Source organism: Trichosurus vulpecula, chromosome 5, assembly GCF_011100635.1.
Source record: "Trichosurus vulpecula isolate mTriVul1 chromosome 5, mTriVul1.pri, whole genome shotgun sequence".
In the NCBI taxonomy this organism is placed as follows: domain Eukaryota; kingdom Metazoa; phylum Chordata; class Mammalia; order Diprotodontia; family Phalangeridae; genus Trichosurus; species Trichosurus vulpecula.
Genome location: NC_050577.1, coordinates 279,150,240 through 279,173,445, shown reverse-complemented (window position 1 = coordinate 279,173,445; position 23,206 = coordinate 279,150,240). Strand labels below are relative to the sequence as shown.

Here is a 23,206-nt window from a genome sequence, read left to right as displayed (position 1 = left end):
ATAGGCACCCTCTTTAAATGGAGTTCATTATTCTTGGATGGAGTGTCACTGTTTTATAACTCCATTTATCCCTTTATCTTGACTCAGTAGAATGCCCTTCTCTGGTTAGCACTCCACTCTGTTTATTGTTTCTCCATTAGAATAGTAATCATAATAATAGCTAGCATTTATATTGCACTTGACATGTGTTATCCCAGCCAGTGCTCACAACCATGCTGTGAGATTGATAGGGGCTATTAGTATCCTGATTTTATGCATGAGGACACTGAGGCTGAAAGGTGAAGTGACTTGCCAGGGTCATCCATAGTAAATGTATGAGGTAGGATCCAAACTCTATACTTCTTGTCAACAATGTAGTCTGGTTGCTTTGAGGGCAAAACTATCTTTGCTTTCTTATTTTGTGTAGTGCTAAACACTTAAACCCTTTTAACTCATTTATTCATTCATAGATAGAATCATTCTCAAAACCTTTCTGAGCTTCCCCTCTGCTGTCAAAACCTTGAAGAGCTCAGGGTTGTCTTCTCGTTGCAGTGAGTCATCAGAAGAGGACTATGTTTAAGAAAATTTGTTAATACTTTATCTTATTAATAATGACATTTCATGTATTACAGATTTGCTGTTGCTGAGTCTGATTGTAATTTGGCAATTGCATTGAATAGGAATTATACAAAGGCTTATGTTAGAAGAGGGGCTGCTCGTTTTGCACTGCAGAAGTTAGAGGATGCCAAAGAAGGTAATCATTATCAAATTGCATTCATTTTTCATTTTGTCATGCAAAGAAGACTACATAGTGACCACCTTTGGCTTTTAAGGAGTTACTTTAAAATAATTTTTGTGTATTTTATTCTCATTACTAATTATTCAGTAGTATTGATAAAAATGAGGCAACTATATAAGGGATTAAATGAGTCTTAATATCTAGTAAAAGGATTTTATAGTTTTCATTTAAATTTCTAACTTCATTGACCTGACAGTACATGTTCTTTGTATTGTATAGATCACAAAATGTCTGCCTGAAGTGGATATGTAGTGGGATTTAACGGCTTAATAACTTATGGTACATAGTACATACTTGCAAGTAGTGGTCTTGGGTCTAGTGAAGGATTATGATTTGTGCTAGGATTTTCTTTTAAGTTGGGTGTTGGAGTTAGAGCTGAGATTAAGTCATATCAGTTTGCTTGATATCAACTGTTAATGGTTTCTTAATTCCTTTTAAAAACTTGACTATGAATGAAACTTTTTTTCATGTATTTTTAAGTTTTATGTTCCTATGTCTCACTTAGATTATGAAAGAGTATTAGAACTGGAACCAAATAACTTTGAAGCAAAAAATGAACTAAAGACAATTAGGTAAAAAAAAAAGTTGCTCATATTAAACAGTAATTATTCAAATAAATAGTGGTCAATCCTTTGTGTCTAGCTTTATGAAAAGCAATTTTTTTTTACTTCACATAGTAATGGAGTTTTTGTAATATGAATTTTTTTAGATAAAGTACAAAAATAATGTCTTTATCATTGAAGACTTCAATATTACTATTTAAATTATCTAGCAAGTAATACTGTAGTCAGTTCCAAAATTTTTCAGTTTGGTTTTTGATCAGGAGTTAATAATGGTATCATAATAGTATATAGCATATTGTGTATGTGTGTGAGTGTGTGTGTGTGTGTGTGTGTGCATGTGCGCGCGTGTGTGTGTCGTAGTAGTAGTAGTAGTAGTAGTAGTAGTAGTATATAGTATATAGACAGTACTATTGGTATTGATAATAGGTCACAGAAGGGAAGATTTTATGGCCAAACAGGAGATAGATAACATTATAAAATGCAATATGGATAATTTTGATTACATTAAATTTAAAAGATTTTGCACAAACAAAAGCAATGCAACCAAGATTAGAAGAGAAGCAGAAACCTGGGAAACAATTTTTACAGCTAGTGTCTCTGATAAAGGACTCATTTCTAAAATATATAGAAAACTGAGTCAAATTTATAAGAATACAAGTCATTCCCCAATTGCTAAATCATCAAAAGATATGAATAGGCAGTTTTCAGATAAAGAAATTAAAGCTATTTATAGTCATACACAAAAATGCTCTAAATCACTATTGATTAGAGAAATGCAAATTAAAACAACTCTGAGGTATCATATCACACCTATCAGATTGGCTAATATGACAGAAGAAGAAAATGATAAATGTTGGAGAAGATGTGAGAAAATTGGAACACTAATGCATTGTTGGTAGAGTGTGATCTGATCTAAGCATGCTGGAGAGCAATTTGGAACTATGCCCAAAGGGCTATAAAACTGTGCCTACCCTTTGATCCAGGAATACCACTTCTAGGTCTGTATTCCAAAGAGATCATAAAAAAGGGAAAAGGACTTACATGTGCAAAAATATTTATAGCAGTTCTTTTTGTGGTGGCCAAGAATTGGAATTTGAGGGGATGCCTGTCAATTGGGGAATGGCTGAGTTGTGGTATATAAATGTAATGGAATACTATTGTGCTATAAGAAATGATGAGCAGGCTGCTTTCAGAAAAACCTGGAAAGACTTACATGAACTGAAGCTGAGTTAAGTGAGGAGAACCAGGAGAACACTATATATGGTAACATCAACGCTGTGTGTTGACCAACTCTGATGGACTTAGCTCTTCTCAGCAGTACAATGATCTGAGACAGTTCCAAAAGACTCAAGATGGAAAATGCTATCCACATCCAGAGAAAAAACTGTGAAGTCTGAATGCAGATAGAAGCACACTATTTTCTCTTTGTTTTTTTCTTCCTCATGGTTTTTCCATTTTGTTCTGATTTTTTCTTTCTCAAAATGACTGATATGACTGACGTTTAATATGATTGTACATGAGCCTATATCAGATTGCATGCCATTGTGAGGGGAGGGAGGAAGAAATTTAGAACTCGAAATCAACTGAATGTTGAAAACTAAAAACAAAATCTAAAGTAAAAAGATAATAGATCACAGTTATGTAGTGCTTTAAAGTTTGTAAGGTTCTTTCCTGCTTTTCTATTTGTTTTCTTCTTGAGAACAGGAAAATATATCTGCTTTAGGAGATCAATATAGCTTCATGTTAGAACAATATCACTATATTATAGAATTGAGAATTTGTTTTATTTTTAGTCTCAGACCTACCTTACATATACATCATACTCTGAGACAGAGATCTACTTTTAGGAGATGTTTCTGGTTTGAAATGCTGGTTTGAGAGCCATGTCAAATATTCATTTGTTTTTACTTGATCAAGTGTAGATTTTGAATTAAACTTGATCTTTTGGTGTTTTAGGAATTTTTTTGAGATAGTCCACAAATTCTTCATGGGTATTTCATGCAAAATGTACAAGTATATCACATGTTTGTTTCCACTTAATGTTTCTATTTCCTAGGCACTGATGTCCAAAGAAGGTTCTCACCTAAAAGAAAATGATTCAGTGATTGAAGTAACTGAAGAGGAAAAAAAAAAACAACTTAAAGAACAGCAGTTTAGGCAACAGGGCATCCAAGAGAAAGATTAGGTTAAAAAAATTATTACAAAAAATTGAATTTCACAAAATTGCTGTCATTCATTAAAGTTGCTTAGTTTTAACAAAATATTCTGAGAACATTGTAACATACATCATAGATAATGATTCTGCTTAATATTTTGCCTTGGTTCCTTATTTGCTACTACCTGTATTTTGTCATCACAATTAACATTTTCATAGGACCTCAAAATTTACAAAGCACTTTACTTCTAGTAGTTAGTTGGATACTCACAACCACCCTGTGAAATAGGTACTTTTATTATTCTCATTTAATCAGAAAAATGTGGTTTACAGAGAATAACTTGTGTGACTTGTCCAGAGTCCCAGAGCTAGTGTCTGAAGTGGAATTTGAACTCAGGTTTTTCTGACTCCAAACGACCATATACTATATACCTTACTGCCTTTCATATTATTTTTAAATTGCTATGGAACTTCACTTTGGAAATTGCTAAGATAGTAGCTTTTGTGTGTAAACAAGTCATCATAATATGATGACTGATGTTCAGGTAGTGGACTAAGAGCATTTTATGTACTTGGTAATATTATAGTTCTAGCAAGTAACTAACTTAGAAATAGATATTTTAATTTCTTTGTACCTCAGTTTTGTACCACCTAATTACTTATGAATAAAAAGTGTCTTGCAAAAATGTATATTAATTTTCAGGTGAAAATCTACCCCTCTGATAGCAAAATTGAATACAAAAAGATTGTTATTTTTAGGGCAAACGGCAAATTAGTAGAATCTTGAAATAAGGTGTAGTGAAACCTGATTAATTCAGGATTTTTGGTAGTTGAAGCAGGTTAGAGTAACTAAATATGTAAATGGTACGAAGTTGTAAGGGCAGTTTTATCTTAAAATGAGATCATTCTTAATAATTGAAACTAGTTTTCTACTTAATTAGCATATATTCTGACTATTTTGGTGATCCTACTTCATGGTATTGTATGTACTGTATTTCTTTTTAGAACAATGTTGAATTCATACTCCAGTAAATTAAACTGACCTCAATATGAATTCAGTAAATTTTTCTTAACTTTTTTTTTTGGAGAGGGGAAGGCAGAGCAATTGGGGTTAAGTGACTTGCCCAAAGTCACCCAGCTAGTAAGTGTGTCAAGTGTCTGAGGCCGGATTTCAACTCAGGTCCTCCTGACTCCAGGGCCAGTGCTCTACTTACTATGTCACCTAGCTGCCCCAGTGAAATTTTTTTCTGCCATGAAATGCCTCTGTAATATTGGAATGGGGAAATAAAACTAATGCTTGAGTTTTAGTTTTTCCCTAAGCTTTTATTAATAGTAATAATGCTTCTTTGATGTATATTTTTGGGAGACATGATTTTGTTTAATTTTTATGTGTTGAGGCATCTAGCTCAGTGCTCAGGCATTGAATAAATAATAAATAGTAAATAACTAATAAATAGTTGTTGAGTGAGTTAATGATGAGTTCTTTTACTCTGGAATTTGGCAAATCTTAATTTAGTCTATATTCTGATATAATATATTTGACAAAACTTCACAAGACCTGATTTGTGAAATCTATATCACAGCTACTATCAATGCTACTAAAAATACTTCAGTAATTTAGCAGATCTGTGATTTCATCAATGAGGATTATTCCCTCCATGCTTTCTCATCCTGTAGCCTCCAATAAGTCCTGCCCAGTGGGTCCGCTTAGTAGCATGAGGACCTTGCTCTGTCTCTTGATATTATGTAATTACAAATACAGCATATAAACTCCTCCTCTGTTAACACCTCCTTTCACCTTTTCTTTTTACAAATCTCTTTTCTTAAATGCTACTTTGTGCATACATTTTGTCATCGGTAATTTGCTATATAATATAGCCCATTTACACCCACCGAGAATGTCTCCTCTGCTCTTTGGGTTACCCTCACTTTTTAATTTGTAGAGATTATGGTATTCCAATTCCTAGCAACATAGCATTGCTAGAAGAATGTTAGTGTTAAAAAGATAGATTTTAGATCCAAGGAGAAATTTGACATTGTTGAAAGTGCTGTGTGGTTTCCCAAATGATCTCTTCCTCTTGTTTACTTTTGATCCTGGCTTCTTGTCCCTCTGCCTGTCTGACCAACATAGAGGTACTGATAGATCCAACTTTATGGACTGTTTATCTAACTGCGTAAAATAGTCTGTGGACAGTAGACATTCTTCATTTTTTATGGATAACTAGGACAAACTCCTTTAGTGATTATAAAACATGTTTAGGAGACTTGGAAAAATTGTGAGGCTTGATACCTCATACACTTTCACCACCTATATGGAGTCATTCTTCCATTTGGACTCTTTGTTGGATGTTCCTCATGACAATAGCAAACACCTCTCTCCCTGTTTTATGGCTGCAATGGTCGAAAAACTATTTGAACCTAAACTACAGTATCTGTGGAAGTAGATGAGGAACACAAAGGACTGAGGGTCATTTCTTACTTTGTGGATTACTGTGGCCAAAGGATTTATCACTTAATGGCTAGACTATTGGTATTGAGTCTCTTCATACTTGCTTAGCTAGCTTGGAAAAGAGACACAGTCTGTGGCCAGAATGGTACTCAAAGCCTTATCATCATGGTGGTCCCTTCTAAAGGCTATACTTTGCTTAGATAGCCTTTGAGGACCCAGGGTCACCTCCATAGTACAATCAGACATTGGAATAATTCTTTTCTGTAATACAACTGAAAATGTTGTCACCTTTGAGACTATATGCATGAAAATAAGTATTTCTTCTTAAAGTTTGAGTATTTTAAAATGTTAGTATAATTTAAGCTGAAAATTAACATTATAAGGTAGCACATATTAAAATTTTTTAAATGAAAATTTATTATTATCTTGTACATTTTTAGAAAAATAGCAAATATTTGGACAGTAAATAGGACTTTGTAGAAGAGATTACTTTTTGATAATAGCACAGATTTTACCTCATTGAAAAACAAATTTATAGAGTCAAGGAGGAAAATGCAAGAAATTTCAATCTATAATTCACATGTCATAAAAACTTATGAATACTGAAGTATATATCTAACAGAATTGCCTGTTGTCAACTTAAATATGTTTTTAATGGAAAATCTTAATGCTAGTGTTTTTTACTTTTGTATATATGGAATGTTTTTATTAATATATGCTCTTGTGGACTGAGGTGTGGTGAGATGGGGATTGGCTTCTGGTCCTTCGATATTGATCCCGTTCTTGGCTGCTTCCTCCCTCTCCCACCACCATTCACCGGCCTCCCCATCAGAGAGAGGAGGACCTTGCTGCCTGAGTAATGAGCACCAAAGAGCACCAGGAAATGGAACTGGAAGCATTGCGTCCTATTTGTGAAAGCAATAAAAGTTTCCAAAGACTAAGTCCAGTTTCATTTCAGTGTAGGATAAGTAAAAATGGTGATCCAAAAGCCTTCTTAATAGAAATTTCTTGGACCAAAACAAGCATCTCCAATCATATTTATGAATGCTTTTTTTTCAGCAATGCCATGTCATCAGCTACAAAACAAAATATTCTAGCTAAATTACAAGAAGAAGTTGAAATTGATCTTGGAACTGCTATGACACACACTTGATTATGCCATGGACAGTAAAGAACAGTTCTGAGAGAATCACCATCCTTTTAAGTCTGTGACATCAATAAGCAATATTATTTCACTTGAAATTCCTAATAAGGTTCCCTCAAGTAAGAAAAAAAAAGGTTTTGAAAAAAGAATACCTTTCAAAAACTCTGAAACAAGCGAACAAAAGAAATCACAAAGGTGCACTTCCACAAGGCTGGAACTGGGTCGATGTGGTTAAGCATTTCAGCAAAACTGGTTCTAAAGATGATTAATGAAAAAAACTTGATACAAGAAAATAAAGTCTCTTAGTACAGTAAGTTGAAGTCATTCTTTCCACACTCTTTTCTTTCAATTGAAGTGGCATTTTATAAAATGTAAGGTTTTATATGTTTCCTAACAGTAATGGAGTAAAAAGTACCTTAATGTCATTTAGTTTTTTGGTGGTGGTGACACTGATTTTAATAAATTCCCTTTTGCATACATACACAATCTCATGTACATCAGCTCTTACTTAGTCTGCTTTCTTTTCTGTGTTTAGGGAAATGGATTTTTCAAAGAAGGGAAGTATGAACTAGCAATTGAATGTTATACTAGAGGCATAGCAGCAGATGGCGCCAATGCTCTTCTTCCAGCCAATAGGGCTATGGCCTATTTAAAGATTCAGAAGTAAGTTTTCTGTATTTTTGTGCTGTTTTCAAATGAAAATTGAATATTTTTTCTTTTCGCAAAATATCAAAATAATTTACTAAAGTTCAGTTAGTTGCTTTTAGCACTGTTTACAGTCAGTGATGTGTACCTGTCTCTTGGCTTTATTGAAAATTCAAATGAACTGCTGTATAGAAAGATCATTGTGCAAAGCTATAAATGTATATGTTATTATATTTACATGCAGTTTAAAGAACATTAAGTATCCTTCCTGCTCCAGTCTTTGTGCTAGTAACACAAAGGTGAAAAACCTGAATATACTTGTCTATACCCTGACATCCTATGCCTCAGTCTCTTACGGTCTAGCTTCTTACCTCACCATTCAACTGAAACTGCTCTCCAAAAAGTTACCAATGATGTCTTAATTCCTAAATCCAGTAGTTATTTTTCCATCTTCATACTTGACCTTTTGCTAATATGTGCCACTATTGATTGCACTCAGATACTCTTCGCTCTAGATTTTTGTGAAATTGCTGTCTCTTGCCGGATCATTGCTATGCTTGGTTATATTCCAAGGCCCTGTCCTTGGCCCTCTTTTCTCCCTTTCTAATTTTGTGCCTCTTCAATTCATGCTCCATGGAGCTGCTAAGTTTGATGTCCCTAAAACTCAGATTTGACCATGTCCAGGCTCAAGAATTTTCAGTGACTCTCTTGCCTCTAAGATAAAATAAAAGTATCTCTGTTTAACATTTAAAATTCTTCTTAGGCTGACTCCAGCCTATTTTTCCAAAATAATTTTACAGTATACCCTGTCACAAAGTCTGTGTTCCTGCCAAATTGGCCAACATGTTTTTCCCTTTACGTGACATTCCCTATGTTTACCTGATGTGTTTTTCTATACAATCTGCCCGTCTTTCCTGGAATACTCTTTCTCCTCACCTGCCTCTTGCAATTCCTAGCTCCCTTCAAGCCTTAGCTCTCTTCTGCCTCCTATATAAGACCTTTATTGATCTCCTTTTGCCTCCTCTCTCTCCCTGAAATGATTTTGTATATATTTTATATTAATGTACCCAATACATGCTGTTTCCCCCCAGCAGATTGTAAGCTCCCTGAGGGCAAAGATTTTCCTTTGCCATTTTGTTCTTGTTGCTTAGCAGAGAGTCTGGTGGTACTTACTAAATGCTTGTGGAAATTAAAAACGACAGTCCTGCCCTCAGAGAGCTTATCAGCTAATGGGGACAATATAATACATTGACTATATATTGTTGTATTTCCCAATTTTAATATATTTATTGCAGTTTGTGCTCAATCTCTTAATTTTTCCATTTATTATCATAATACTAACAATAGCTGATGTTAACACTGAGATATGCAATTAGACCTGTGATCTCATCCATTTGGATATACCTTCTAATAATACAGCTTGCAACCCATCTGTTCCTACTCGTCCTACGTGACTCTTGTCCATGTCCATACTTTCTCCGCTGAGGGGTTCAAACCAACATGCTACAAGCCTTCCTCATTTTCTCCTGACATTGTGAGCCAGTCAATTACTCTGGCTGTCTACCTGTCATCTCATACAGTGTGCCTAGCCCCTCTTCTCTTCCTGTCATGTGTTTCCTTATGATAATCTTCTGCTTATGTTCTTTGAAGTTCCTCATTGGTTCGTTTTTGGAGCCCTCTCACATCTACCATGTGCCTCTCCATTGCCTTCCATATGACACTCTCATGTTCAGTTCTTCAGAGACTTGTGTTCCATGTTTCAACACCCTGCAGTAACACCCTTAGAATGTTGGTATATTATAAAAACTGGCATTTGTTTCTGGAAGAAGCTTGGGATCGTTAAAGGAGCTTTGCAGTTTGCTGAAGCAATTCAGACCCTTTTCCTCCTCTTGTTTAACTCTGGGCCCACTTTGTCCACCTATATTTATTGTCATTCCCAGCCATATTATACTAATAGACATGCTCTGTGGATTTGTCTATCTATACGTATGTCTTAATGTAAGCAATAGATGTTCTTCATTCACTTGCTTTTTCCTATGTAGACAAGTGGACCAAACTCTTTTGCGTGGTTACAGATCTCTTCCAGGAGAGGTGTTCTATATTATTTTGCCAGTACAGTGTCTTATACAAACAGGAGCCCCTAGAAGTCCTCACCATCTTTAGGAAATCCACCTTCAACTCAAACACTGCACCGGACCTCCCCTTATCAGTGGTGAACACCTTTGGTAAACATATCTCCCTGTTTTATGCTTTGCCTATGTTTATAAACAGATGGTGATTGAACAACAATTTCTGTTATCATATCTTTCAAGGAATCTTGAATAATTACGATATATGGATAGATTCCTTCTTAGAAGAGACAGTACAAGGCATCATTTTGCTTTACCAAATCAAATAATAAATACAGCGAAATCTTGTATTCTCTACATCTTTTAGTCCAAGAAATAGTAAAGGTGTGGTCCTGTATAGAGTATTGATTGGGAAGCTCTGTTTCCTGCCTACTAATATCCTCAGTGAGGATGTCCTTGATTGATGTAAGATGAGTCTCAGAAAGGGAAAGTAGGCATAAATTTGATAATTTTTGATGGGTTTTTTGGCCCTTTTTTGTATTAATGGCCAGGAATTTTTTCCATGTCTTTGGTATCTTCTCCTTCAGATACCGTGAGTCAGAAAGCCTTCGGTAGCGTAGAAAAGACGCTCCAAATGAAATCATCATATATTTTGATACTTAGTAACATGAATACAAAGGTGGCAAAAGGTGAGAATGTTGAGAAATATATCAGAAAGCATGGCTCAGAAAAGAAGGGTTCTGAGTAGCCGGACATGTGTAACACACAGAAGTGTCATGTCTTCTTACATGATCACCTTATTTGAGAAAGATGCTAGATATAGCAAAGACGAAGGAAAAAAGCTATCATTCCTGAATCTGCTGTCTCTGCTGTCAGACCACTTGTCAGAGATAATAAATAATGAGAAAAAAGATAGAGCCTACAGTTGAAACCACTCAGCCTTTACTGTTTAAAAAATAATGATGAAAAATGGGTAATGGACAAGAGAAATTACATAAATACATATTTTAATAATTTTATATAGTTGTTTAGCTGATGAAAATTAATTCCACAACAAGAGCTCAGAAAGTACTTTAGTCAAACTCTTACTTGCCTCAAAAAGAGAGTTAGCAACTGGCAAACCTGGTTTAGAATATACATTTGCTTCTAAAAATCTTAGAATAATGATAGATGACTATAAACACTATCTAAAGCAGAGAATTAGTGGGCGATAAAGCCAATTCAAAGAAAGTTTGGTAAATGCATCTAAGCAAAGCCATCCTAAGGCCATTGAAGGACACCAAACAGAAGAAAAATGAAAAATAACCAATAAAAAATTTTATAGTAAACTTTACCACCAGGTATTTGGACTCTCTAACTTCCAATCACCAGATGTGCTTATGGGGGAGGTAGAAAAGGCAGTAAAGAGAATAAAGAGGGGAAAAGCAATTGGATTTCAACCAAATACATAAAGAAGAGATTCTTGCTTTAGTTACTGTAAGCTGACAGTAATTTAGCATGTTAAGTTCATAGTGTACTTTTCTCATTTGTTCTTCTTAGTAAACCTGTGAGATAGTTAAAATAGATGTTCTTATTTTACCAATGAGGAAATGAGGCTGAGAAAGTTTGTAACCTGCCCACAGGCACACATCCACAGAATTCTGGAGGTGGAGTTTGAAACAAGGTTTCTCCTGACTTCAAGTTCAGCACACTTTGCACTATTGTTGTTGTTACTTCAAAGGATTGCAGCAAAACTCATCCACATTTTGGGAGAATGTCCAGATTCAAGTAAATCTCTGGGAACTTTGTCACAATTGTTGACCAAGCCTCAAAAACCAGTGTTTGGGCTGGTAGGAACAGCAGTGGTAGTAGGGAAAGGGAATAGTACCCACTATGGCTTTTCCTTCCTTTCCTTGTTGGAAAGCTAGTTCTCTTTACACAAAACCTTCCTTTAATTTAGTATGGTCTTGCAGATTTTAATACAAGGTTTTTGATAGCTAGAACTAGCACAGTATTGGGATTGTAACAGGTAGTTAATTTGGGGAGTTGGAGTAGAAAGGAAGAGTAGTCCCTGCTCTTGATTTCATCATTGTGGGAACTTGTAGCATGGAAACTTCTCCCAATACAAATCAGTAATTTTTCAGTAATTTATAGAGTTGCTAGGACCACTGAGGGGTTAAGTGACTTGTCCATGGTTACATAGCATTTGTTAGATGCAAGACTTGAACCAGGTCTTTGAGACTTGAAGGCCAGCCCTCATTAACTATATTGAACTGTCTTGGTACTGAATTTTTTAGGCACAGAATACTTGGGTGCTTTATGCAGAAGATGTTAGGACTAATAGTTTAATGTCACTGTTGTATTGAATCTTTTATTTAAACAAGTATTATAGCTAGAAATTTTGCACTAAACTTTGACTAGGCAGAATATATATGTTAACATTTACATTTGTTGTTGATATTCAGTAGTTTCAGTCACGTCTGATGCTTTGTGACCCCGTTTGGGGTTTTCTTGGCAAAGATACTGGAGAGGTTTGCCATTTCTTTCTCCAGCTCATTTTACAGATGAGGAAGCTGAGGCAGACAGGTTAAATGATTTGACCAGGGTCACACAGCTAGTGTCTGAGGCCAGAGATATGAAGGTCTTCCTGATTCTAGGCCTAATGCTCTTTCCACAGTGCCACCCCTCTATGTGTCTGAAATTGTTGATCAAACTTTTGCCTTCTCTTTTAGTCCCAGAGTACTTCTGTGTTGCTTTGTCTGTGATTGAAGAGAGAAAGGAAATTAATGTATGGTTTTCCTTGGAAAGGCAAATAAAGGCTCCAGTTGGTTTTATCATGTACTCAGGAAACAAGCAACATTGTTTCATGGGACATTTGGTCACCTCATAGTGATCCTGTGAGTAGTTGCAAAAGGGCCATCAAGAAAATAATTGCAGCTTAAGCACCAAACATGTTGTAGAGGCTAGAAAGACAGAAAAATTCTCTCTATATAACTTGATAAGATCCTTCAAGTTAAATCAGTTTATACTTTAATACTTGATATTTTTTCTTTAAAGGTGGGACTTAAGAAATATAGTGAGAACATATAGATGCATCATGCCTGCATATTATGAAAATTTGATTCTAGAAAAGAACTAGAAGGGGATGGATATGGCAAACACTGAATTACCACAAAAAATGAAATTGATTATATATTAATAGATAGGAATTAAGTAATTACTGAAAAGAAAATCATTCCTGAATTGGCTCTCTATGCCTGTCAGACCACTTGTTTGTTAAAGCAAAGATCAAAATTACTACAAAGCTAGATGGAAGGATAAAAATTAGAAAAAAGATGATGATGAGAAATCTATCAGAAAGCATGGTTTGGGAAGAAGGAATGTGAGTGACCAAAGACTTGCTGGGGATTTAAAACAACTCCATTCTGATCAATTTAAATTATTCTTGAAAAATATTTAATGGATAAAATAACATTGACATCTAGTTTAATAATTCCATATGGAAATTTAGCCTATGTTAGCTAGTTATCGCAAGAGGGAGCAGAAGTTCCTAAAAACTCCATAATTAGCACACATTTGACTTGTCCCAAGTGGAGAGATGGCATCAAAGCAATGCCAGTTGAAATCATTTTAAACATTTTATGGGGATGGATTATTCAAGATTATGAGCAGGGACAAACAGTGAAGGGTATAACCAATTTTAGAAAGCTTAGTGAGGGATCTAGATAAGCATAGTTGTTTAGGACCATTTAAGACTGAAAATGGTAGGATAACAACAAAGAAAAGAAAAGTGAAAAAGATTTGCGAAATTTGGGGGTATTTTGCTTTTTTTTAAAATAACATTTACCACCAAGAACCATGAAGCCAAGGATTTGGCTCAAGAGAACAAAGATGGGAAAAGTAGCTGTATTAGACAAAGAACATACAGAGATCAATGCTGGATGCTTCAAAATTATTGGGGCATTGAGAGATTGATTCACAAGAAATTTGAAGGGTATGAAGATATAAAAGGCATGGAAAACATCTTAAACTTTATTAATACTAAAATTTATTTGCGCTGGGGAAAGGTGATGGAAAACACCAACTGCTGATCCAAATGCTTGCTTTCCCATATGTATGTAATTTTTTAATGAGAATAAGATACACATACATTGCAAGCATCCATGATGAGAGTACTAGTAAGGAACAGGAAGACTCTTGCAAGTGATAGAAAGTTAGCTCCTTGAAGATAAGAGCTATTTCCTTTTTGTTTTTTGTATCCTCAGGACTTAACACAGTGCCTGCCATAAAGCTGGTGCTTAATAAGTGTTTATTAATTGATAGTTCTTAATAGATCATATCTCTACCATCATTGACTGACCAGTTGACTGAAAGCTGTAGAGAATTTAAGATCTTGCTGTTCTTGTTGATTATTTTTTCAAACAAATTTGATTTGGTGGAGGACAGTGTGGTCTCAAAAGTTCTCTTTCAACACAGTATTTGCCTTTCAACACAGTATTGCTCATCCAACATGTTACAGGATCCTAGATAAGGAGGATTCCCTAAGGATGGTGCGGTCTTCCAGATGGTCCTCTTTCTGAATGACTTCATTTTGGGTGCATCAAATTCTAGAGCATTGTAAAGCCTTTGTTTTACTAGTACTCTTCAGAAAAATATCTGTTGTCTAGATTATGACAGACAGGCAGTGTTTGTCAACAAACGTTTGGGCCTAGAATTAAATCAGAAGGAGATGGACTGTATTGACTTCAGTAAATTGCATAGCTCCTTTAATCATCCAGACTTTTCCCTGAAACAAAGGTCCATCTTTTTAATAATGACTTTTGCCCTGTATTATATGGCTGTGAGTTGTATAACATTTTAGATGCTGAAGATTACACTCAGAAATCAAAGTCGAGGTACATAGCAAATAAGGAACTACCAAAAAAGTTAAGGGTGTCATTAGAGAAATGTGTGATCTAAAAAAAATTGGGCTGTTCATGTGGTAAGGGCAAAAAATAGCCAACTAATGATAGAGAGCTTAAGTGTTGCTATCCTTCCAGTGTCTGGAGAAAGTCCCTCAGCATGTTGGGTGGACCTGCTGTGGTTTCTGAGCGGAACTGGACAAAAGTGGGACAGGAAGGGCAGATATGGATGGCTTCTGATCTGCATTGTTGGAAAGAACATCCGAATGTATAACATTAGAAATTGATTTGAATTTATCTATAGAGAAGAAAGTGCTCACAATAACTTTAAACTCAAAAGATCACTGAGTAAGGTTTAAGAGATTTCTACTCAAAGTTTGGAGGCATACATAGTAGTGCAAATCTCATGGGCTCTTTTAGAATTAATTGCCAGTTTGAGCAGAAAACAGTATGGTAATCAGATGGCTAATGCTAGTCCATCCCCCCACCCGGAGACTTAGAGGAACTCAAGGGTGAACTTGTATGGCTATTGCCTTTTTTGTGCTATGCTGTTTTATATACTTTTAACATCATTCCTCTCTGTTACAGATTTAAGTTATGGATTTTTACCTGTGCAAATTGGGCTCGTTTGTACTGCTAGAATACAAACAGCAGACAGAAGATAGGAGAGTTTATATATGGGAAGTTTTATAGAAGGGAAAAAGAGAAGCCACCAGACCTTGTAAGGAGAGACTGGGAGCAAGAAACTGTTGCCTGGGTTTGTTGCTCATTGTGAGAAGTAGAGGTTGTGATCAGTTCAGGAAAAAAGAAAATCAAAGAGCAGAAAAAAATGTCAAATAAAGAAAGAGAGATGGTAACCTGAAAAAGGCTCTGATAGAATAACCATGTTTTCATTAAGTATTTGTTAAGCAACCATCATATGCCAGTACTGTGTTAGGTACTTGGGATATCATGTAAAAATGAAACAGTCCCTTCCCTAAAGAGCTTACATTAATGCAGCAGAAGGATTTCTCATGTTTAAAAAGGGACCTTAGAAATGAGCTAAGGAAAAGGAGTTAGGAAACCTAAGCTCTAGGTTTTACTAGGTGGACTAGCACAAGCCACTTAGCCTCTTTGTGTCTGGAGCTTCCTCATTTCTAGAATAAGGGGCTGTATTGGATGATTTCTAAGGTCTTTTCCAGGCCTGGAGGAGGGAATACAACAGGCAGCATCTTTCATTCTCATTTTCATTTGAGATTTTACTTACTTCCTCCCTTCTCCTAACTTCACTGTTAACATCTCCCACTGACCTTAAAGTTTTGAGGGACATGAAAAGTAGCTCTTCTTCACAAGTGTGAATACTCTTGATTGGTAATTCATTTTAAATTGCATTATTCATGTAATCTTTTAAGATTTTTTTTAAAAGCTGAATTTGGGAATTGTAAAACTGTGTTTATTAGATATGAAGAGGCCGAAAAAGACTGTACACAAGCTATACTGTTAGATGGTTCATATTCGAAGGCTTTTGCCAGAAGAGGTACAGCAAGAACAGCTCTGAGAAAATTAAATGAAGCCAAAGAAAGTAAGATTTTTATAGTATTTACTAGAATTTAGTCATTCTGATGAGACTTAAGGTTATAGGAGCAAGGATCTCTATAGCCTTCTCCACAGATCAGGAATAAAACCCTTATCATCATTATCTTCATTTATTTATTCAGTAGATATTGATAAGTGAGTGGCTTCTATGTATAAGGCATTATGGGGAATGCAAGAAAGAACAGAATAATGCCCTTGCAGTAAAGAGTTATTCAGATAGCTTTCTAGTAGGATCATAGGAATTAGAACTGGAGAGAATGTTAAAAATTAACCACTCTACAAACCTTATTTTGAAAATGAAGAAATCAAGAAATATTAGTTGACTTGGTAAAAGTCACAGATTTAGTGAAGAATCAGGTCAAGGGGACCCAAGTCTTCCTAGTATAAGTGTGATGCTTTTTCCTCTACACCACAATGCCACTCGGAATAGCTTACTGTTTTTAACCATGATGAAGTTCTCAGTGTTCAGTACAAAGAATGAAACAATTCCTCCTTACAAAGAAGCTTATAGAAAGTACATATATGTGCAGCATAAGTTTGAAGTTAATAAATTCTAATATGTACAAAGTAGTAAAATACTAGTTTGAGAGAGAGGCCATTTGCAGTTGGGAGATCAGTGAAGGCTTTCTACAGGATATCCTCCAAGAAGAGAAGGACTCTGTGGGGTGGACATAGGGAAGGAGGGTACATTACAGGCATATGGGGTGACCAGTGCAAAGACAGAGATGGGAGATGGAGTATCCCAGGTGAAGAACAGGATGAAGGCCAGTTTGAGACTAGACCAAAAAAATATAGAAGGGGGAGAAATGAAATTTTAAGGACATAGAGCAATTCAACTAGGATCAACAAAGTGTTCCTTAAATAAAGCCCCTTGAGGGCAAAGACTTTCATTTTTGTTCTTGTGTCCCCATTGTCTAGCACACAACAGACCCTTAATAAATACTAGTTGATTAAAAAATTGATTAAAGACCATCAGTGGAAATACTATAGTGATTATAAAAATAGATAATTCATATCAATTATTTATGTAAAGCGTTACTTAAAGTTTTTCTCATCTTCTCTGTCTTGTATTAGTCTTCACTAAGTGCATAGGAACTTTAGTCCTGCCTTTATTATAATTATCATCAACAACCAATTTGGCTTTGAATAAATCGATTCTATTGAATTTTCTATTTGTAAAGCACCTTGATCTTATTACAATGTCAGATTAGGTTTCTTAGTGCTAATCTACTGATTTGTAGTTTTCTGCTTAAAAAATATGTGGATTCTCCTTTTATCTGTGTAAAATATAAAACCATGATGTTAACATATAAAGCTCCAAAATTTCACCTATAACATAAAAGAGAGATGTACACAAATTATTCAGAAAAGAAGAATATGACATTAAAATAACTTCTTGGCTAGCATTGTGAGGAAAGTACTCTGAGAAATTAGAAATGTGAGCTATAATTGTTGCTTTGTAAATGTTCTGGTTTTAGATACAGTACTTATGATAGTACTTTTTCCTTAATAACTCTTTACTGTTTGGTTAACATATACTTAGAACTAGGAAAAGAAAATATGAATTTGTGGTTGAAAAATCAGTTTTTTTTTCTACTCAGACCAGTACTACCTGTATGGATGTAGATTGGTATCTCTTTGTAAATTAGGATCTGAGAAGGTTACCTGGAGCTACTGAAAGGTTGTAACTTATGGTCGCATAGTTTGTATTTGTCAGGGAAAAGTCTTGAAACCAGGTCTTCCTGTCCCCAAAGCCACCTCTCTATCCATTGTGCCACAGTTATTATAGCCAGGTCTATGTTTTGGGAGATAAATGAATTTAATTCAATACAATGAGCATTCATTAAGTCCTTTCTATGATAATAGGCAGTATCTGAACTCTAGAGATACAAATACAGAAATGAAATAGTCCTTGCCCTTGAGGAACTTAAATTCTGTTGAAATAAATACATGTATACAGATAATTAAATACACGCAAAATAATTCCATGGGGTGGGGGGTACTTAAAACTATGGGAATCTACGTAGGCTTCCTGGAGGAGGTAAAGGGTCAAAAGGTCATCCTTTTTTGTGCTCTTTCCTAAAATCAGAATGTTTAAGAACTGAAAGAAATCTTTGAGATTATCTTTTCTGACTACCGTAAATTAGAGGTGAAGAAGAATAGAAGCACTTAGTTGCTAGTTAATGGCAAAGCTAGGACTGAGCCTTTTCTACCATGCCGTGCTATCTTTTATTGAACTATTTGAGAATCTTACTAATTGACAAATAAAATATTCTTGTTAACCAGATTTTCCATCTAACTAAAGAGTGTACTATTTATGTATTGAAAATACCTATAAGCAAGATGTTATGTAAAGGTTGATGATACAGAAACCTTCAAGGCTTCTATTAACTTGTTCTTGAGCTTCATTAGCTTTAGGGATCTGGAAACTTAATGCTTGACTCATCTAGGGATAGATAGGCCCTAGGAAAACTGGCTCACATCATTCAAACTCCTGGGATTACTTTATTCCAGAAAATCAATTTACAGTGAGAAATAGAACTGGTAAATAGTCATATAGATCAGTAAATGTATCCTTTCCAAATAGGAAAATCTGCTTGGAAAATGTAGCTGTCTTGGTGAATGTTTGAAATCAGAACAAAAACAGTTTCCAGTTCTGTTCTATAAACATTAAGTGCTTACTGTCTGAGGCACACTTTCTCTCAAATATTTATTAGCCTTGTGATTAGGGGCAAGCCACTTATAAGCTTCAGTTTCTTCATCTGTTAAAATGTGGCTAATACCTGTAGTACTTAGTTTGAAGGAGTTATGCAGATTAAGCCTGTATGTGAAGTGCTTTGCAAAACTTAACAGAGTATGAGCATCAGTTACTGTTGTCTTTTCTGATGAAGTTTAGATAGAAACATGTGGAGGGAGAGTAATGTTCTACAGACTGTTAAACAGCTGGATAACATGAGTCCCTCTCGTAATGGAGTAAGACTGTTGGGATATAAGTGCATCTGTAAACTCACTGCAAGCATTTTTGGGATAACTCCACTGGCAGGAAGAATGTGGATGGTATATGTTGCCTCCTACTGTTTCATCACAATTTTTATTTCTTTTGCTAGATCTCGATACTTGGAAGCTTTTCAAATGGTGACATGTATTGAAAATACTGTTTTTAATTTTGTCTATAGTTACTAGGCCAGTTGTTAAATTCCCAAGAATATTTTGAAGTTTGTATTTGTAGTATGGGAATTTCTCATCAGTTAAATTGTAATAATAACAATAGTATTAATCTTGCTCTTAAAATTATTGATGAAGTTAAAGTAAAAACAGACCTAAGACAAGTTACTATCCTGCTATTATTATTTATATTACTATCTCATTTTGCTCCTTTTTTTAAACATAGTTCAGAAAGAAAACAACCCTGAAACAAGTTGCTAACCTCTTGTTCCTTTATAGTCAGTGTTCTACGGACTATTGCATAGATGGACAAAATAACTGCTTTTTATAGTTGAATTAAAGTATTGGGATATAAATATATCCTTTGTAGGCTCACTGAAAGTATCTTTGGTATAACTCTTAGTAGCAGACAGGACAATGGAGATAATACTCACCCCATCCTGTTCATATGCGACTTTGATCCTTACGAGGTCACTGTACTTTGAAACCTTTTTATTCCACGTACCTTGGATAGTACAAGTATTTGGTATAGTGACAACTATTAAAACAGATTCTTAAGTTTTTATGGGTCAGCGTTATATTCAGACATTTGCTGTCTGGTTCCAGTTTTGAGCTCTGTACCTTTATACAGTGTGGGGATTTGTTGCCTATTGGTCCATGAAAAATAGTGAACTTAGGATGTCTAATTTTTCCTTCTTTAGATTTTAGTAACTTATTGATTTCATCTCTTAGTTCGTTTAGTTTAAGTTTAGGGATAAAATTATTTTTTATTATTTCCCTACAGTGATACATTGATGTTTGACTTGGAGCTAATGGTATTGTTGACAAAAAGTAGTGTGAAGCCCTTGGTGAGATCTGTTTACAGTTTTGTCCACCCTCTTCAGCCTGATGGAAGGATGCCAGGGAGAGCGAATGCTGAGGAGGTTTCAATTTTAGTTTTTATTGTGATTAATACTACAATATAATGCAAGTGTTCATTTTTTAGCGTACACGTAATTGAGGTTTGTCATATTTCTGATTTCTTCTAAGGTATCTTGCCTTCATACACCAGAGCACTAAAGGAGAACCACCTTTGTTCTCACTATCAAGCTGATCCATACTAAGAGTTTCAAGTAGGGCCAGCCTGTAATCATACATACTTCCATCCATTTCATTATACTGACTGGCATTTAATCTTTGGTATCACCAATCAGAGCCCAGTTACCCACTGTTCCAGGGTTCCTGCCAGGCCTTCACTACTGCTGTAGTGATTTAGGGGCATTCAGAGTTCCCTCTGTACATCACCATGGCTGTTATTCCCCCACTCTGCTGTCATACTCTATCCCCACCATGGGTACTAGATTGTGTTTCAATGAAATTGTTGCTGTCGTTGGCCCTGTGTGTGAAAGTTAAATGAGGCATACCCATTGCCCTCAAAAAATTTATAAACTTATTAGAGCAGTAACTCTTAATACATGGTACACTGTGATGGTTACTGTAAGGTTGTAATACAGTATGATAGAAACAAAAAGAAAAAGGAGATTAATTTCATTGGGAGATATAATGAAGGCATCATGAAGGAGGTAGCCTTTAAGCTGAGCTTTGAAGGATAGGTAGAATTTTGAAAGGGGAGGAATAACATTCCAAATGCTTGAGAAATTTAAATAGAGACTGCCAGGAAGAATTCAGTGAAAAAGAAGCACAGAGTTCTGGAGTTACACTCAAAGATGTAGCAGTCTCACTGAGGATTTGACCACAAAAATCAGTACCAGCCACGGGTGGGATCCCATGACGGGGTATGTAATGTAGAACCTTGGGCAGCAAATGGATGAGGCAAGAGGAGCCAGAAGTCTTAAGCATCCAGGTTAGGGTAAGTTCTTTGAGGAGAGCTTTAGGCTGACAATGGGAGATCCCCATGCCTGAGTAACATTTTGACCTCAGGTAATGGGGGTAAGAAAGGGCAAAGGCATACTAGTTATCTCTAAGGTCTTCTGTGGCTCTAAAATTGTTTGTTTTTATGATGTTTAAAATCCTAATCGTAATGATGCAGTAAGATACAAATTTCCATGTTTTACTGATGAGGAAACTGAGCCATATAGGTTGACATTTATCCAGGGTCATAAAGCTTTTAAGTGATGGTGCTGGGGCTTGAAGTAAAGTTTCCCATTTGTCATTTCATTGAGAGGCGGTTGGTACAAAGGGAACATTAGCAATAATTAGTTGAGTTTAATCAGAGAAAACTGAAAAACTGTCCTAGGTTTTTCTGAATGGATGGGAAAGTATAGATGTGTATACTTCTCCTTGTGCCACTGAATGGACAGCAATGTTATGAAAAATCCCCAGGTTATGTATTTTCTAAATAAACCTTGATAAAAGCTAGAATAAAGATCTGATGAATTTCATAATTATTTAAAAATGTATTACTATTGAATTTATGTCGTCTCCATTTTCTAATCTCTCTCCTGTGTTCTTCTCCTACAATAAAGGCTGGGGCAAAGAAAAGGCGGCAGGGGGGCGGGGAGGGGAACCCTTCTATAAAACTACGGCATTGATGCAGTTTGACATTATATTTAATGTTCTGTACTTGATAGTCTCCCGCTTCAGCCCTGTCTGGATCTAGTTTGAATGAATGAATGAATGGAAGAACATTCATTAAGCACTTAATTTTCTGCATAATGTTATGGCTACAAATAAAAAAGCAAAAATAGTTTATGCCTTCCTCTGAAGGCGTTATATATTCTAAATAGGGAGACAATTCACATAGGAGAGTTGAAAGCCATTAAGGTTCTGAAAGTTAATTGGAATGGTGAATGGAGTACATTGACACACCTCCATCTAGGCACAGTGGCACATCTGACTAATTTTAATCATCATTTTGGGGAGGGGAGAGGAAGGCAAGTAAATAGGAGCACTCACTTCTTAAGGTACCCAAGAGAGCTAATCAAAACTATGAAAATTTAATCTCCAGGGAGCTGATGGTTTTGCTTCAGTAAATCTATAGATGAAGTTATAGCTTTATTTTAAAATTTTGTCAAGAACTTAAAAAATGCAATTTAGCAAAACTAAGCAACATATCAGTGACTCTGAAAGTATATGCACTATTCTACACCCAAACTCCCTCACCTTTGTAAAAAATGGAGGGAAGTATATTACTTCAACTTTTCTTCAGAGCCAACTGTCAAGCTTCATTTCTTTTGCTATTTTTTAAATTATCACGGTCCTTTCCATTTAAATTTGTTGAAAAAACAGGCTTCACTCTGGATTTTAGCTAATACTTCAGATGTATTATTTTACAAAAATTTCTTTGGAGAAAGATGCTGGTCAGTAGTTGACTTTGTTAGAGAACAGGTGCTAACCCAAGCAATTTCCAATTTCAATTTTATTTTAATCTTGAAGCAAAATATGGAGAAATTCAACAGTAATGAAAAAGTCAAAAGGTTTCAATTGTAGTTTTGGGTATTGGGTATCCCCTTAGAAAATCTGTTTGGAGATTCTAACTTCTTCAAAAATTAAGGATACTACCAAATTCTAATGTCAGCATATCAAAGGAAACCAGGGACACTTTTATAATATTGATGATTAATTTTTGAAGTTTTTACAAATTGTAGTACCATTATGCATAGTTTTGCTTACTTAGTTCTTTATCAGTTCATGTTTTTCCAAGCTTCTCTGAATTTTTCATACTAGTTTGCTACAGTAATGTTATATACTACAGTTTATTTAGATGTTTCCCAGATGAGCATCTACTTAATTTCCAGCTTTTTGCTACCATAAAAAGTGCTGCTATTAATATTTACATGTATG

At 35.3% G+C, this 23,206-nt stretch overlaps 2 pseudogenes; both read left to right on the top strand.

Moving 5' to 3' along the window:
* The first annotated feature begins 3,191 nt into the window (after positions 1 to 3,191).
* Positions 3,192 to 23,206, top strand: part of LOC118851337 — a 32,062-nt pseudogene continuing 12,047 nt past the window's right edge.
* On the top strand, positions 6,805 to 7,358 carry LOC118852036 (annotated as a pseudogene).